Source organism: Cupressus sempervirens, chromosome 1 (assembly GCF_028749045.1).
Source record: "Cupressus sempervirens isolate cs-2001-9-10 chromosome 1, ASM2874904v1, whole genome shotgun sequence".
Lineage (NCBI taxonomy): Eukaryota > Viridiplantae > Streptophyta > Pinopsida > Cupressales > Cupressaceae > Cupressus > Cupressus sempervirens.
The window spans coordinates 606,408,406-606,426,598 of NC_143118.1; the positions used below are offsets into that span (position 1 = coordinate 606,408,406).

At 46.0% G+C, this 18,193-nt stretch overlaps 1 non-coding gene and 2 pseudogenes across 1 annotated transcript; all 3 read left to right on the forward strand.

The window, feature by feature from the left end:
* Positions 1-12,221: 12,221 nt before the first annotated feature.
* On the forward strand, positions 12,222-13,731 carry LOC149578915 (18S ribosomal RNA; annotated as a pseudogene).
* A 272-nt stretch (positions 13,732-14,003) lies between these two features.
* LOC149578916 (5.8S ribosomal RNA) lies at positions 14,004-14,157 on the forward strand. Its single transcript, XR_016358200.1, has one exon. It is a non-coding gene; the product is annotated as a 5.8S ribosomal RNA (ribosomal RNA).
* A 224-nt stretch (positions 14,158-14,381) lies between these two features.
* On the forward strand, positions 14,382-17,223 carry LOC149578917 (25S ribosomal RNA; annotated as a pseudogene).
* Positions 17,224-18,193: the final 970 nt, after the last annotated feature.

Here is an 18,193-nt window from a genome sequence, read left to right on the forward strand (position 1 = left end):
GGAGAGCAGGTTGCTGCAAGCCTCTCCCATGCCCCTTTCATTGATTCAACATTGGTGTCTAGACAAATTGGATTGTTGGGTTTTCAAATGGTGTATGCTGATGTTGAATCAATGAAAGGGGCATTAAGCAATCTCAGTTCATTTCCTTGACTCTCCTTTAGATCATGTTTTTCGATGACTCAATTTTGGAAAAGTTGAGGCAGCGGTTGCCGATCCATGGCATATCTTTTTGGTGATTTTAAAACTTGATCTAAAAGTGAGCCCTTGTCTAGCACTCCGACGTTGCTTGGTATAATGGCAATTTTCTATGGGTGCTCGGCGCTCTAGCAATTTGTCATGGTGCACTTATCACGGCTACATGGGAGCTTTAATATCGAAAGCTCTTAGCGAAAAATGGTGGCCGAGACATGCTAGCCGATCCGATCTGGGCGAGCCATGCTGGCCGACCCGATCTAGCTTAGCCGTTTTTGTCAACCCGGTCTAGCTCTTCTTTCCCACTCCATCGACACAAATTCAGGAGTTGTTCTACAACGATTGTTGTTCCAATGTGTCATTGTGATGATCTGGAGAGTGATGCTAAGGGCAGGAGCTTGCGTCTAGCATTTGGGGATGTTTTTGCAAGTGAGTAGGGGAGCTTCTCTTATCAGAACCTCTTCATGGCCTTTGAATATAGACCTAGTGCCGACGATATCAATGGATACAAGCCTAGGATTCTAAAATTGTTCAGCTAACATTGGTTTTTGTGAGAGATGGGTATGAAATCACTTCCTGATCGCTACGTGGGAGCTCCCTAAGATTGCCTCTGTGCCAACTCATTCGGCACAACATTGGGAATGGTTCAACAGCGGTTGTCGTTCCAATGTGTCATCCAGATGTCTTGGAATGTGGCCTTTCAAGGGCAAGCTCGTGTCTAGCACTTGGATTTTGCGTCGTCACAAGTGAATGGGGAGATCTCTCTATGAAGGGCAGCATGGCAATTGCAAGAGAAAATTGACTTAGTAGTCAGAGCATTAGCCTCGGGCCATTGTGACGGCCTTGCAATTTCTCTATAATTGCAACCTATGTTTGCGTAGTAGCAGAGTTTGCATGTAAGATTGGCCTTTGTTCTTGACAATTCCAGGAGATGACCTCCAGAACTTTTGGATTGGGCCCCTTCAAGGTGAAATTCATCTAGTTGATCGGATGAGCTCGATGACCATTTCACTCCCTTGGCTCCATGAATTCAAATCCCATCCAGCTACCATAGACACTCCAAATTCTAAGTCGTTGTTACCATGCCGTCCTACTCGGACTCCTAGATGATCAAGGCTGACATTGTGTCTGCTCCTCTCAAGTAAACCTCAAAAAAGGCACCGAGGCAAACTGTATTGTCGAGTCGTCCTACCCGAGCTATTCCACCTGAGCCAAGCTATTCTGCCCAATCTCCAAAAGGTGGCCATTTCACTATCTTGGCTCCATGAATTCCCATCTCCTAACCGATGAAAATCTTTTCCTCCTCTGCCGACCTCATAAAAAATGGGGTCGTGAATGGCTGTTTTGTCACATTTTTCAATGATTTGGATTTTTAAGGTAGTTGTTAGTGTGTTTGCTAATTTCTAATGTAGAGCGAGCCTTGTATGAATAGCTTATATAGGAGAGGTGGTTACTGCAAGCCTCTCCTGTGCCCCTCTCATTGATTCAATGTCGGTGTCAAGGCGGATGGATATGTCAGATTTTGAAATGGTGGACGCTGACGTTGAATCAATTGGAGGGGCATGAAGCCCACCCTTGAGGTGCTATTCCTTGACTCTCCTTTAGATCATGTTTTCTTGTCACTCAGCTGGCACAATTTTGGAAAAAGGTTTAGCAACAGTTGAAAGCCCTCACCGCGTCTACTTGGTGATTTTAAAAGTTGATGTAAAATGGGAGCCCTAGTCTAGCACCTCCGTCTGGTGTTGCTCTGGTATTGCATAAATTTTGGCTATCGATGCAAATTCCCCAACGAATACCTACCCTTGGACTATCTCTTAGATCACCTTCTTCGATCACTCGACCGATGCAATTACAGAAGAGACTTGGTAGCGGTTGCCATTCTACAGTGCGTCTGTTCAGCGATTTCGAAGTTGATCTAATGGTGAGCCCTTGTCTAGCCATGAGGTGGGTGCCAGGCACTCTAGCAATTTTTTGTGTGCCTATCATGGCTATAATGGGAGCTTGGATAACAAAAGCTCTCGGTGACCCTCCCCAATAGAATCAGTGGTGGTGTTCGAGAAACACACGTTATTCGGATTTGGAATATTGGCACCAACATCATTTCTATTGGGAGGGCCGTGAAGCCATCCTGATTTTGCTATGCGAGGGCTGTCTCCCTAGAGTCATTCTCTTTGACACAACTTCTTTGGAAAAAAAAATTCGGAATGGTTCAGCAGCGGTTGTCGTTCCAATGGTTCTGTTGTGGTGGTTTCCTAGGCAGTGATCTGAAGGTTGAGCCATCATCTAGCAGTTGGGCTGCCCATCACGGGTGACAAGGGAGCCTTTGTAATCGGAAGCTCCCTGTGACCATTTGATGAGAAGAGCAATTTCTTGTGTGAGCAAGGATGAATGCAGCCTTGGATTCCAAATGAAATCAACGACATCAGATCTATATATAAGAGCAAAATGAAGCAGCAGCCCGTTTGCTATGCATGGCTCCCCAAAGTTTCTCTTCTTTCTCACTCCATCGACACAAATTCAAGAGTTGTTCGACAGTGGTTGTCATTCCAATGTGTCATTGTGATGATCTAGAGAGTGATGCTAAGGGTTTGAGCTTGTGTCTAGCATTTGGGATGTTTTTACAAGCAAGCAGGGGAGCTTCTCTTATCGGAACCTCTCCATGGCCTTTGAATATATAGACCCAGTGCCAATGATATCCGATGGATACGAGCCTTGGATTCTAAATTTGTTCATAGCTAACATTGGTTTTTGCAAGGGATGGGTATGAAAGCACATCCCGATTGCTACGTGGGAGCTCCCTAACGTTGCCTCTGTGCCAACTCAATCGACACAACATTGGGAATGGTTCGACAGTGGTTGTCGTTCCAATGTGTCATCGGGGGATGTCTTGGAAAGTGGCCTTTCAAGGGCGAGCTCACGTCTAGCACTTGGATTGTGCATCGCATCACAAGTGAATGGGGAGATCTCTCTGTGAACGGCAGCATGGTGATTGCAAGAGAAAATTGACTTAGTCGAAGCATTGGCCTCCGGCCACTATGATGGCCTTGCAATTTCTCTTTAATTGCAACCTATGTTTGCGCAGTAGCAGAGTTTGCAAGTAAGATGGCCCTTGTTCTTGAGAGTTCTAGGAGATGACCTCTGGAACTTTTGGATTGGGCCCCTTCAAGGTGAAATTCATCTAGTTGATCGGATGAGCTTGATGACCATTTCAGTCACTTGGCTCCATGAATTCACATCTCCTAACCGATGACAATCTTTTGCTCCTTAGACGACCTCATAAAAAATTGGGTCGTGGATGGCTGTTTGGTCAAAATTTTCAACGATTTTGATTTTTAAGGTAGATGTCGGTGTGTTCGCTAATTTCTTATGCAGAGCGAGCCTCACACTAATAGCTTATATAGGAGAGGTTGTTGCTGCGAGCCTCTCCTATGCCCCTCTCATTGATTCAACGCCGGTGTCAAGGCGAATGGAAATGTCAAATTTTGAAATGGTGGACGCCGACGTTGAATCAATTGGAGGGGCATGAAGCCCACCCTCGAGGTGCTATTCCTTGACTCTCCTTTAGGTCATGTTTTCTTGTCACTCAGCTGGCGCAATTTCAGAAAAAGGTTTGGCAGTAGTTGCCAGCCCTCACTGCGTCTACTTGGTGATTTTAAAACATGATCTAAAATGGGAGCCCTCGTCTAGCACCACCGTCCAGTGTTGGTCTGGTATTGCATGAATTTTTGCTATCGGCGTGAATCCCCCAACGAATGCCTAGCCTTGAACTCTCTCTTAGATTGCCTTCTTGGATCACTCAACTGATGCTATTATAGAAGAGACTTGGCAGTGGTTGCCATTCTACAGCACATCTGTTCAGCAATTTTGAGGTTGATCTAGCACACATCTAGCACATGTGTGTTCGCTAATTTCTAATGTAGAGCGAGCCTCGCACTAATAGCTTATATAGGAGAGGTGGTTGTCGCGAGCCTCTCTCATGCCCCTCTCATTGATTCAACATCGGTGTCAAGGCAGATGGATATGTCAGATTTTGAAATGGTGGACGCTAACGTTGAATCAATTAGAGGGGCATGAAGCCCACCCTCGAGGTGCTATTCCTCGATTCTTCTTTAGATCATGTTTTCTTGTCACTCAGTTGGTGCAATTTTGGAAAAAGGTTTGGCAGCGGATGGATATGTAAGATTTTCAAACGGTGGACGCCGACGTTGAATCAATTAGAGGGGCATGAAGCCCACCCTCGAGGTGCTATTCCTCGAGTCTCCTTTAGATCATGTTTTCTTGACACTCAACTGGCACAATTTCAGAAAAAGGTTTGGTAGCAGTTGCCAGCAATCATCGCGTCTACTTAGTGATTTCAAAAATTGATCTAAAATAGGAGCCCTCGTCTAGCACCTCCATTCGATGTTTCTCAGGTATTGCATAATTTTTTGCTATCGATGTGAATCCCCAAATGAATGCCTACCCTTGGACTATCTCTTAGATCACCTTCTTCGATAACTTGACTGACGTAATTACAGAAGAGACTTGGCAGCGGTTGCCATTCTATAGCATTTCTGTTCAGCGATTCTGAAGTTGATCTAATGGCGAGCCCTTGTCTAGCCATGAGGTGGGCACTCTAGCAAAGTTTTTTGTGTGCCTATTGCGGCTACAATGGGAGAGGTCATTACCGCGAGCCTCTCCTGTGCCCCCCTCATTGATTCAATGCCAGTGTCAAGGCAAATGGATATGTCAAATTTTGAAACAGTGGATGCCGACATTGAATCAATTAGAGGGGCATGAAGCCCACCCTCGATGTGCTATTCCTTGACTCTCCTTTAGATCATGCTTCCTTGTCACTTAGCTGGTGCAATTTCAAAAAAAGGTTTGGTAGTGGTTGCCAGCCCTCATCACATCTACTTGCTGATTTTAAAACTTGATCTAAAATGGGAGCCCTCATCTAGCACCTCCGTCCGGTGTTGCTTGGGTATTGCATAAATTTTTGCTATCGGCGTGAATCCCCCAATGAACGCCTACCCTTGGACCCTCTCTTAGATCACCTTCTTCGATCACATGACCGACACAATTACGGATGAGACTTGGCAGCAGTTGCCATTCTACACTATGTCTCTTTCGCGACTTCGAAGTTGATCTAATGGCGACCCCTTGTCTAGCCATGAGGTAGGTGCTTGGTGCTCTAGCAATTTTTTGTGTGCCTATCATGGCTATAATGGGAGAGGTGGTTTCCGCAAGCCTCTCCTGTGCCCCCCTCATTGATTCAACGCCAGCATTAGGGCGGATGGATATGTCAGATTTTGAAATAGAGGACGCTGACGTTGAATCAATTAGAGGGGCATGAAGCCCACCCTCGAGGTTCTATTCCTCGACTCTCCTTTAGATCATGTTTTCTTGTCACTTAGCTGGCATAATTTTGAAAAAAGGCTTGGCCAGTGGTTGCCAGCCCTCACCGCGTCTACTTTTTAAAACTTGATCTAAAATGGGAGCCCTCGTCTAGCACCTCCATCTGGTGTTGCTCGAGTATTGCATAAATTTTTTGTATCGGCACGAATCCCCCAATGAATCCCTAGCCTTGGACTCTCTCTTAGATCACCTTCTTCGATCACTCGACCGACACAATTACGAAAGAGGCTTGGCAGCGGTTGCCATTCCACAGCGCATCTGTTCAGTGATTTCGAAGTTGGTCTAATGGCGAGCCCTTGTCTAGCCATGAGGTGGGTGCTTGGGGCTTTAGCAATTTTTTGTGTGCCTATCGCAGCTACAATGGGAGCTTTGATAACAAAAGCTCTCCGTGACCCTCCCTAATATAATTAGTGCTGGTGTTGGTGAAAGACACGTTATTCAGATTTGGAATATTGGCACTAGCATCCTTTCTATTGGAAGGGCCATGAACCCATCCCAATTTTGCTATGCGAGGGCTCTCTCCCTAGAGTCATTCTCTTTGCAACAAATTCTTTGGCACAAAATTTTCGGAATGGTTCAGCAGCAGTTTTTGTTCCAATGGTTCCATTGTGATGGTTGCCTGGGCAGCGATCTGAAGGGTATGCCGTCGTCTAGCAGTTGGGCTGCACATCACGAGTGACAAGGGGGCCTTTGTTATCAGAAGCTCCCCGTGGCCATTCTATTAGAATAGCCATTTCTTGTGTGAGCAAGGATGAATGCAGCCTCAGATTCCAAACAAAATCGACAATGTCAGATCTATATAGGAGCGGAATGAAGCAACAGTGCACCGTTTGCTATGTGCGGCTCCCCAAAGATGGTCTTCTTTCTCACTCCATTGCCACAATTTTAGGAGTTGTTCGACAACGATTGTCATTCCAATGTTTCATTGCGATGATCTGGAGAGCGATGCTTAGGGTGGGAGTTGTGTCTAGAATTTGGGATGCTTGTGCGAGCGAGTAGGGGGAGCTTCTCTTATTGGAACCTCTCTGTGGCCTTTGTATATTGACCCTATGGCGACGATATCGATGGATGCGAGCCTTTGGATTCTAAATTTGTTCACAACTAACATTGGTTTTTGTGAGAGATGGGTATGAAAGCACATCCTAATTGCTACACGGGAGCTCCCTAAGGTCGCCTCTGTGCCAACTCGATCGGCACAACATTGGGAATGGTTTGACAGTGGTTGTCATTCCAATGTGTCATCGGGGGATGTCTTGGAAAGTGGCCTTTCAAGGGCCAGCTCGCGTCTAGTACTTGGATTGTGCGTTGCATCACAAGTAAATGGAGAGATCTCTCTATGAATGGCGACATGGTGATTGCAAGAGAAAATTGACTTAGTTGGAGCATTGGCCTCAGGCCATTGTGACGGCCTTGCAATTTCTCTTTAATTGCAACCTATGTTTGCATAGTAGCAGAGTTTGCATGTAAGATGGGCCTTGTTCTTGACAGTTCCAGGAGATGACCTCCAAAACTTTTGAATTGGGCCCCTTCAAGGCAAAATTCATCCATTTGATCGGATGAGCTCGATGACCATTTCAGTCCCTTGGCTCCATGAATTCACATCTCCTAATCGATGACAATCTTTTGCTCCTCTACCGACCTCATAAAAAATTGGGTCGTGGATGGCTATTTGGTCATAATTTTCAATGATTTGGATTTTTAAGGCAGATGTCAGTGTCTTCACTAATTTCTAATGTAGAGCGGGCCTCGCACTAATAGCTTATATAGGAGAGGTTGTTGCCACGAGCCTCTCCCGTACCCCTCATTGATTAAACGCTAGTGTCAAGGTGAATGGAAATGTAAGATTTTGAAATGGTGGACGTCGATGTTGAATCAATTGTAGGGACATAAAGCCCACCCTCAAGGTGCTATTCCTCGACTCTCCTTTAGATCATGTTTTCTTGTTGCTCAGCTAGTGCAATTTCAAAAAAAGGTTTGGAAGTGGTTGCCATCCCTCACCACATCTAATTGGTGATTTTAAAAATCAGTCTAAAATGGGAGCCCTCGTATAGCACCTCTGTCCGGTGTTTCTTGAGTATTGCATAAATTTTTGCTATTGGCACGAATCCCCCAATGATTGGCTACCTTTGGACTATCTCTTAGATCACCTTCCTCGATCTCTCGACAGACGCAATTATGGAAGAGACTTGGCAGCGGTTGCCATTCTACAGCGCGTCTATTTAGCGATTTTGAAGTTGATCTAACAGCGAGCCCTTGTCTAGCCATGAGGTGGGTGATGGGCACTCTAGCAAATTTTTTTGTGTGACTATCACGGCTACAACGGGAGAGGTCGTTGCCACGAGCCTCTCCCATGCCCCCCTTATTGATTCAACGCCGCTGTCAAGGTAGATGGATATGTCAGATTTTGAAATGGTGGATGCCGACGTTGAATCAATTAGAGGGGCATGAAGCCCACCCTCGAGGGTGCTATTTCTGGACTCTCCTTTAGATCATGTTTTCTTGTCACTCAGCTGGCATAATTTCAAAAAAAGGTTTGGCAGCGATTGCCAGCCCTCACCACGTCTACTTGGTGATTTTAAAACTTGATCTAAAAGGGGAGCCCTCGTCTAGCACCTCTATTCGGTGTTGCTCAGGTATTGCATAAATTTATGCCATCAGCATGAATCCCCCAACGAATGCCTATTCTTGGACCCTCTCTTAGATCACCTTCTTCGATCACTCGATCGACGCAATTACAGAAGAGACTTGGCAACGGTTGCCATTCTACACCTCATCTATTCTGCGATTTCGAAGTTGATCTAATGGAGAGCCTTTGTCTATAGCCATGAGGTGGGTGCTTGGCACTCTAGAAAAATTTTTTGTGTGCCTATCATGGCTACAATGGGAGAGGTGGTTGCCGTGAGCCTCTCCCATTCCCCCTTCATTGATTCAACGCTGCTGTCAAGGCGGATGGATATGTCAAATTTTGAAATGGTGGATGCCGACATTGAATCAATTAGAGGGGCATGAAGCCCACCCTCGAGGGTGCTATTCCTGTACTCTCCTTTAGATCATGTTTTCTTGTCACTCAGCTGGTGCAATTTTAGAAAAAGGTCTAGCAGTGGTTGCCAGCCCTCACCATGTCTACTTGGTGATTTTAAAACTTGATCTAAAATGGGAGCCCTCGTCTAGCACCTTCGTCCGGTGTTGCTCAGGTATTGCATAAATTTATGCCATTAGCACGAATCCCCGAATGAATGCCTATGCTTGGACCCTCTCTTAGATCACCTTCTTTGATCACTCAACTAACGCAATTATGGAAGAGACTTGGCAGCGGTTGCCATTCTACACCACATCTGGTCTATGATTTCAAAGTTGATCTAATGGCGAGCCCTTGTCTATAGCCATGAGGTGGGTGCTTGGTGCTCTAGAAAAATATTTTGCATACCTATCGTGGCTACAATGGGAGAGGTGGTTGCCACGAGCCTCTCCCGTGCCCCCCTCATTGATTTAATGCCACTGTTAGGGTTGATGGATATGTCAGATTTTGAAATGATGGACATCGACGTTGAATTAATTAGAGTGGCATGAAGCCCACCCTCGAGGGTGCTATTCCTGGACTCTCCTTTAGATCATGTTTTCTTGTCACTCAGCTAGTGCAATTTCAGAAAAATGTTTGGTAGCGGTTGCCAGTCCTCATTGCATCTACTTGGTGATTTTAAAACTTGATCTAAAATGGGAGGCCGCATCTAGCACCTCTGTCCGATGTCACTTGGGTATTGCATAAATTTTTTCTATCGGCACGAATCCCCCAACGAATGCCTACCTTTGGACCCTCTCTTAGATCACCTTCCTCGATCACTCGACCGACTCAATTTTGAAAGAGACTTGGCAGTGGTTGCCAGTCTATAGCACGTCTGTTCAACAATTTCAAAGTTGATCTAATGGCAAGCCCTTGTCTAGCCATAAGGTGGGTGCTTGGAGCTCTAGCAAAATTCTTGTGTGCCTATCGCGGCTACAATGGGAGGCTTTGATAACAAAAGCTCTCAGTGACCCTCCCCAATAGAATTAGTGCTGGTGTTCGAGAAAGACACGTTATTCAGATTTTGAAATTTAGCACCAACATTGTTTCTATTGGAAGGGCCATGAAGCCACCTCAATTTTGCTATGTGAGTGCTCTCTCCCCAGACTCATTCTCTTCACAAAAACTTCTTTGGCACAAAATTTTTAGAATGGTTCGGCAGAAGTTGTCATTCCAATGGTGCCATTGTGGTGGCTGCCTGGGCAGCAATCTAAAGGGTGAGCCATCATCTAATAGTTGGGGGGCTGCGCATCACGAGTGACAAGGGAGCCTTTGTTATCGAAACCTCCCTGTGGCCATTCAATTAGAAGAGCCATTTCTTGTGTGAGCAAGGACGAATGCAGCCTCAAATTCCAAATGAAATCAATGACATCGGATCTATATATAAGAGTAGAATGAAGAAATAGCCCATTTTCTATGCACCGCTCCCCAAAGTTTGTCTTCTTTCTCACTCCATTACCACAATTTTGGGAGTTTTTCAACATTGGTTTTCATTCCAATGGTGTCATTGCGGTGATCTAGAGAGTGATGCTAAGGGCGGGAGCTTGTGTCTAGAATTTGGAATGTTTGTGTGAGCAAGCAGGGGGAGCTTCTCTTCTCGAAACCTCTCCATGGCCTTTGTATATAGACCCAGTGCCAAAGATATCAATGGATGCAAGCCCTTGGATTCCAAATTTGTTCACAGCTAACATTGGTCTTTGTGAGAGAATGGGGAGATCTCTCTATGAACAGCGGCATGGTGATTGCAAGAGAAAATTGACTTAGTCAGAGCATTGGCCTCGGGCCATTGTGATGGCCTTGCAATTTCTCTTTAATTGCAACCTATATTTGCACAGTAGTAGAGTTTGCATGTAAGATGGACCTTGTTCTGAGTGTGTATGAAATTGTATCTTTTAGCCAATGGCTCTGTCTCTTGGCACATTCTATCATTGCATTTTTATCTTGGTTGGACGACAAGAAGGAAAGAGATGGTTGCACAGGTGCATTGCTCGATGTCCCTAATTTCATCAAGGGTCCACTCTCGACCCTAAGTTTTTGCCGATTGGTAGAGCTTTGGGATTGAGAGGGGGGCTAGTGAAAGGTTTGGTTACTACATAATTTATTCACTAGTGCATTCTCGGTGTGTGCTTGCCTCTTCACTGTCTCATCCTATAGAAGTGCATGGCACTGTCGTGATAGCTTTTATGGTTCGTGCCAGTAGAAGCATAGAGTATTATCGATAATTTTTTTTTGGTTGTGGAAACTCTCCATGCCCTATCCTACCCTAAGCGATCCGAATGGTTGCGGCTCATGGGTTCTGTGGGAGATACTCTTCTTTAGCTCCCCCCTAAAGAGAGCATTTGGTGTTTGCATTGTGTGGAAAAAAAGCCCAAGGAGTTTCATCTCTCTTCGGATGTGAAATTTTGGGAGGGCTTGTCGAAGTATGGCCATTTGTACGGGGTGCACCAAAAAGCATGTAGGGGGCATATGCTTGGAAAATGGATGTCTCTAAGTGTCCTTACTCAATCGCTGCGTGGTGTACATCTTTGCATTACGACTTTGCTGCGAGCATTTGTGATTCGAGCATTTTGGGGGAACGAGTTTTGTATGAGATGTTCTTCTTAGGCTCCTACGAACTAGAGTGCTCATCTTTGTAATGCTCCAACAAGTGCAGGCCCAATGTGTCTGTCTAGGGGAAGAAATCACACGAATGCTTTTTGCCAAGATGTGGGTGCTCGTGGGTGGTTCCCTCGTAGTGCAATTCTTCGGTATGTGCATGTGCATGAGATTGAAGCTTGTCTGACAACGCTAGTGTGAGTGTTCACCCGTAGGAACTTTTCTATACCTATGCTGGTAGATCATGTGTCATGGGGAATGGTTAGCGAGGCTGTGCTGGGAAAGGAGATATTTGCTAGAGGTTAGACATGTCCATGTATGCGGGTGGGCTCTCATCACCTATAAATGTGTGGAGGGGTTGTTATAGACGATGTCCTTGAGTGGCCTTATAATTGAGGTGGTCACGTGCACAGTGATGCCCCCGCCAATCGCATAACCAGCCATGTTTTTGACTCGCATGACCCTTCACCATTTAGCTTGATGGCCTCCGTTGGCACTTCGACAACCAACTCTTCATCATGGGAAAATGTTTGTTGCAATTGAGAAGGATTTTTTCTATGCGGGTGCACCTCAACAAACATATAGGAGGCATATGCCTGGGAAATGCATGTCTTTGAGTGGCCTTACAATTGAGGTGGCTACGTGCGCAGTGCATCTCATACAGACTCGAGTCTTCTTTCCAAGTAGTGGCGATAGCAAGTTTGAGGGTAAAGGGTTTTGTACGAGATGTTCTTCCCAGGTGCCTATGAACTGAGGCTCCCTGTTCGGCCCTCTTTGGTCAATGATGGGACACTTTCATCTTGTGTGAAATCTTTGAGCGTTGCGAGTCCTGCATGTGCTGTGAACATCATTCTTGTTGCTTGTGCGGCGGATTATGTTTGGATGCATGATGGAGTGAATGCAAATTTTAGTTTCCCTTCGCGGCAGGCATCCCTTGGCTATAGTAGGTCTTGGGGGTCCCCTCGTTGTTAGAAGCTACCTGGTCAATCCTGCCAGTAGTCATATGCTTGTCTCAAAGAATAAGCCATGCATGTCTAAGTATGAACTATTTCAGACTATGAAACTACAGATGGCTCATTAAATTAGTTATAGTTTCTTTGATGGTACTTTGCTACTCGAATAATCGTAGTAATTCTAGAGCTAATACATGCACCAAATCTTGATTCTCGAAAGTGATGCATTTATTAGATAAAAGGCCGGCGCGGGCTCGCCCGCTATTTCGGTGATTCATGATAACTTGACGGATCGCACGGCCTTTCTGCTGGTGACGCTTCATTAAAATTTTTGCCCTATCAACTTTCAATGGTAGGATAGAGGCCTACCATGGTGGTGATAGGTGATGGAGAATTAGGGTTCAATTCTGGAGAGGGAGCCAGAGAAACAACTACCACATCCAAGGGAGGCAGCAGGTGCGCAAATTACCCAATCCTGACATGGGGAGGTAGTGACAATAAATAACAACATTGGGCTGATCGAGTCTAGTAATTGGAATGAGTACAATCTAAATCCCTTAACAAGGATCCATTGGAGGGCAAGTCTGGTGCTAGTAGCTGCAGTAATTCTAGCTCCAATAGTGTATATTTAAGTTGTTGTAGTTAAAAAGCTTGTAGTTGGACCTTGGGTCATCACGCTCAGTCTGCCTTTTGGGTGTGCACTAGCCCTCACGTCCCTTCTGCTTGAATGAAAGTTGGGGGCTCGAAGACAATCAGATACTGTCCTAGTCTCAACCATAAATGATGCCAATCGGGGATCGGTGGATGTTGCTCTAAGGACTCTGCCAGCACCTTCTGAGAAATCAGAGTGTGTGGGTTTCGGGGGGAGTATTGTCGCAAGGCTGAAACTTAAAGGAATTGATGAAAGGGCACCACCAGGAGTGGAGCTTGCAGCTTAATTTGACTCAATACAGGGAAACTTACTAGGTCCAGACATAGTAAGGATTGATAGATTGAGAGCTTTTTCTTGATTCTATGGGTGGTGGTGCATGGCCGTTCTTAGTTGGTGGAGTGATTTGTCTGGTTAATTTTGTTAACGAATGAGACCTCAGCTTGTTAACTAGCTACGCGAAGGGTCCCCCTCGCGGCCAGCTTCTTAGAGGGACTATGGCATCCTAGGCCATGGAAGTTTGAGGCAATAACAGGTCTGTGATGCCCTTAGATGTTTTGGGCCTCATGCACGCTACACTGATGCAACCAACGAGTTTCTCTCCCTGGCCGGAAAGGTTTGGGAAATCTTGCCAAATTGCATCATGATGGGGATAGACCATTGCAATTATTTATCTTCAACAAGGAATTTCTAGTAAGCGCGAGTCATCAGCTCGCGTTGACTATGTCCCTGCCCTTTGTACACATAGCTCATCGCTCCTATCAATTGAATGATCCAGTGAAGTGTTCGGATCAGTTCCTTTGAATGACATCCATGTTAGAGTGAGAGGTCTCTACTCGGTTGTAGTTCAGAGGGGGTGTGTTGACTCATCACTTGGAGCGTTCTATGTTTAGGATGGGTGCACTCACATGATTTGTGGGGTAGGTGCCCCGTCTGCTGACATGGCTCTCCCATGCATCGCCTCCCACCTTTACGAGGTGATGGGGTAGGGAACCACCATAGCATTCCTTGTCGCACCCATTGGGTGGTCAAGGTTTGCGATGTGTCAACACCCAACACATGGGTGCATCGTGCACCTTAGAAATCCAAAGAATGAAGCGCAAGCCAGTTTCTTGCGTGCTTGGGTCACTAAAAGACAAAAACATAACAAAATCATGAATATTGGCAATGGATATCTCAGCTCTCACCATGATGAAGAATGTAGCAAAATGCGATACTTGGTGTGAATTGTAGAATCTCCTGAATCATCAAGTCTTTGAACGCAAGTTGCATCTGAGGCCTCCGCCAAGGGCACGTCCGCTTGGGCATCGCACTAAAAAAATTTTCCCTCCCCAACGAGGAGCAGAGATGGTCATCTATGTCCACGAGTGGCATGTGGTTGACTGAAATGAGCACAAGGTCCATTGATCCATTGTGACGAGCGGTGGCTCGCAAAGGCTGGTGTTGGTTTGCGCCGATCGAACGATTCCTCGTGAGGAACTTTATTCTGGGCTTAGCAGCCCGCCGTAGTGCGGGCATTGTTGCATCTCTACCACGTCCCCAAGTCAGGCATGCGTACCCACTGAGTTTAAGCATATCAATAAGTGGAGGATAAGAAACTTACCAGGATTCCCCTAGTAACGGCGAGCGAACTGGGAAGAGCCCAGCATGAAAATTAATGACCGTGCCTATCGAATTGTAGTCTATAGAAGCATCCTCAGTGACGAACCAGGCCCAAGTCCCCTAGAAGGGGGTGTTGGAGAGGGTGAGAGCCCTATCGAGCCTAGACCCTATCGCACCATGAGGTGCTATCGACGAGTTGGGTTGTTTGGGAATGCAGCCCTAATCGGGTGGTAAATTCCATCCAAGGCTAAATATGGGTGAGAGACCGATTGCGAACAAGTACCGCAAGGGAAAGATGAAAAGGACTTTGAAAAGAGAGTTAAAGAGTGCTTGAAATTACCAGGAGGGAAGCGGATGGAGGCCGACGATGTGCCTTGGTTGGATGCAAAACAGTGTGAGTCGGTTCACCGCTCGATTCGGGGGACGTGCATGGGCTATCACAGTGGCACAACCATGACCCTCTGGTCGCACAAATACTTCCATCATGGCGGTCGAGAAGTGAAGTGCATGCCTTTATGGTGGGCTCTCGGGCACCTGTACACTCGTGGCGCTAGCCAGTGGGCTTTCCATCCAACCCGTCTTGAAACACGGACCAAGGACTCTAACATGTGTATGAGTTGGTAGGTTGGGAAAACCTGCGAGGTGCAAGGAAGATGACTGGCGAGATCCCCTCTTGGGGGGTGCATCGTCAATCGACCCTGATCTTTTGTGAAGGGTTCAAGTGTAAGCACACCTGTTGGGACCAAAAAGATGGTGAACTATGCCTGAGTAGGGTGAAGCCAGAGGAAACTCTGGTGGAGGCCCGCAGTGATACTGATGTGCAAATCGTTCATCTGACTTGGGTATAGGGGCGAAAGACTAATCGAACCGTCTAGTAGCTAGTTTCCTCTAATGTTTCCCTCAGGATAGTTGGAGCTCACATGTGATTTTTATCAGGTAAAGAAAATGATTAGAGGCATCAGGGGCGTAATGCCCTCGACCTATTCTCAAACTTTAAATAGGTAAGTCAGCGTGACTGCTTTGTTGAGTCGTGCCACAGAATCGCGAGCTCCAAGTTGGCCATTTTTGGTAAGCAAAACTGGCGATGCAAGATGAATCAAAAGCCAAGTTACGGTGCCAAATTGCATGCTAACCTAGATCCCACAAAGGGTGTTGGTTGATTAAGACAACAGGATAGTGGTCCAGTGGTTGGAAGAGCACCACACGTCCTGCAGTGTCCAGTGCGCCTTCGGCGGTCCTTGAAAATCTAGAGGACTGAGTACCGTTCATGCTCGGTTGTACTCATAATTGCATCAGGTCTCCAAGGTGATCAACCTCTAGTCAATAGAACAATGTAGGTAAGGGAAGTCAGAAAAATGGATCCATAACTTTGGGAAAAGGATTGGCTCTAAGGGTTGGGCCTAGGGGTCTGCTCCCCAAATGCCTAGGCTATTGGCGGCTTGCCCAAGCTGCTCCCGCGGTGAGGGTAGGCCATCGCATGTCGATTGAGTGACGGACGCAAGGGAATCCAATTGATTAATTAAAACAAAGAATTGCAATTGTCCTTGCAGATGCTAACGCAATGTGATTTATGCCCAGTGCTCTGAATGTCAAAGTGAAGAAATTCAACCAAGCGGGGCTAAATGGCAGGAGTAACTATGACTCTCTTAAGGTAGCCAAATGCCTTGTCATCTAATTAGTGACATGCATGAATGGATTAATGAGATTCCCACTGTCCCTATCTACTATCTAACAAAACCACAGCCAAGGGAACGGGCTTGGCAAAATTAGCGAGGAAAGAAGACCCTATTGAGCTTGACTCTAGTCCGACTTTGTGAAATGACTTGAGAGGTGTAGAATAAGTGGGAGCTTTTGGGCGCAAGTGAAATACCACTACTTTTAACATTATTTTACTTATTTCATGAGGCAAAGATGGGGCAATGCCCCTATTTTTGGCCTTAAGGTGTGTCTAGGCACGCCGATCCGAGCGGAAGACATTGTCAGGTGGGGAGTTTGGCTAGGGTGGCACATCTGTTAAAAGATAACGTAGGTGTCCTAAGATGAGCTCAACAAGAACAGAAATCCCATGTGGAACAAAAGGTTAAAATCTCATTTGATTTTGATTTTCAGTACGAATACAAACTGTGAAAGCGTGGCCTATCGATCCTTTAGAATTTCAGAATTTGAAGCTAGAGGTGTCAGAAAAGTTACCACAGGGATAACTGGCTTGTGGCAGCCAAGCGTTCATAGCGATGTTACTTTTTGATCCTTCGATGTCAGCTCTTCCTATCATTGTGAAGCAGAATTCACCAAGTGTTGGATTGTTCACCCACTAATAGGGAACGTAAGCTGGGTTTAGACCATCGTGAGACAAGTTAGGTTTACCCTACTGATGATCCACCCCATGATAGTAATTCAACTTAGTACAAGAGGAACCATTGATTCACACATTTGGTCATCGTGCTTGGTTGAAAAGCTAGTGGCGTGAAGCTACCGTGTGTCAGATTATGACTGAACGCCTCTAAGTTAGAATCCATGCTAGATGCAGCACATATCTCTCTCCGGCTACATCGTGACCTGCAGTAGGGGTGCTCTTGCACTCCCAGGGGCCCGTGTCATTGGCCATCTCCGATCAGTGCACTAGCCCATTGGAGAAACCTTGGATACTAATCTCAAGCGGTTGGCGAGAAGAATCTTTTGCAGATGACTTAAATAAGCGATGAGGTATTGTAAGTGGCAGAGTGGCCTTGTTGGCATGATCCACTGAGATTCAGCCCTCTGTCACCTCGATTTGTAAAACCTTTTTCGACTCTGAGGCGGGTGGGGTTTGTAATTTGTGCGAGGGCAAGAAAATCTCCCAATTGCCAAATTTCGGGTGGGGGTGGGGTTTGCAAGGTTTTTTTCTTGAGAGCTTGTAACAATCTCTCAGGTGCCAAATTCCTAGCGAGTGGGGTTTGCAATTTGTGCGAGTGTGGGAAAATCTTCCAAGTGCCAAATTTCAGGCGGGTGGAGTTTGAAATTTTTTGCGAGGGTGAAAAAACTCTCCCAGGTGCCAAATTTCGAGCGGGTGGGGTTTTGTGAAAAATTTTGTGAGGGCAAAGAAATCTCCCAAGTGCCAAATTCACGGAGGGTGGGGTTTTACAATTTTTGCCGGGGCAAAAAATTCTCCCACGTGCCACATTCAGGGTGGGTGGGGTTTTGTGAAAATTTTTGTGAGGGCGAAAAAATCTCCCAAGTGCCAAATTCTCGGTGGGTGGGGTTTGCAATTTTCACGAGGGCGTAAAAATCTCCCAGGTGCCAAATTCCTGGCGAGTGGGGTTTATAATTACCGCCAAGGCGGAAAAATCTCCCAAGTGCCAAATTCTGGGCGGGAGGGAGGGGTTTTGTAGAAATTTCTGCCAGGGCAGAAAAATCTCTTGAGTTCCAAATTTTGGGCGAGTGGGGTTTTGTAAAATTTCCACGAGGTGGACAAAAATCTCCCGAGTCCCAAATTCGGAGCTATTGGGGTTTGCAATTTTCGGAAGGGCACAAAAATCTCCCAAGTTCCGAATTCCCTGCAGGTGGGGTTTTGTGATTTTCGCGAGTGCAAAAAAGTCTTCCACGTGCAATTTCCATGTGGGTCGAGTTCGTAATCAGTGCAATTTCGAGAGGGTCGGGTTTGCAATTTCTATGAGGGTGAAAAAATCTTCCAAGTCCAAATTTCGGGTGAGCGAGGTTTCGTAATTTCCAAGTGCCAAATTTTGAGCGGGTGGGGTTTGTAAATTT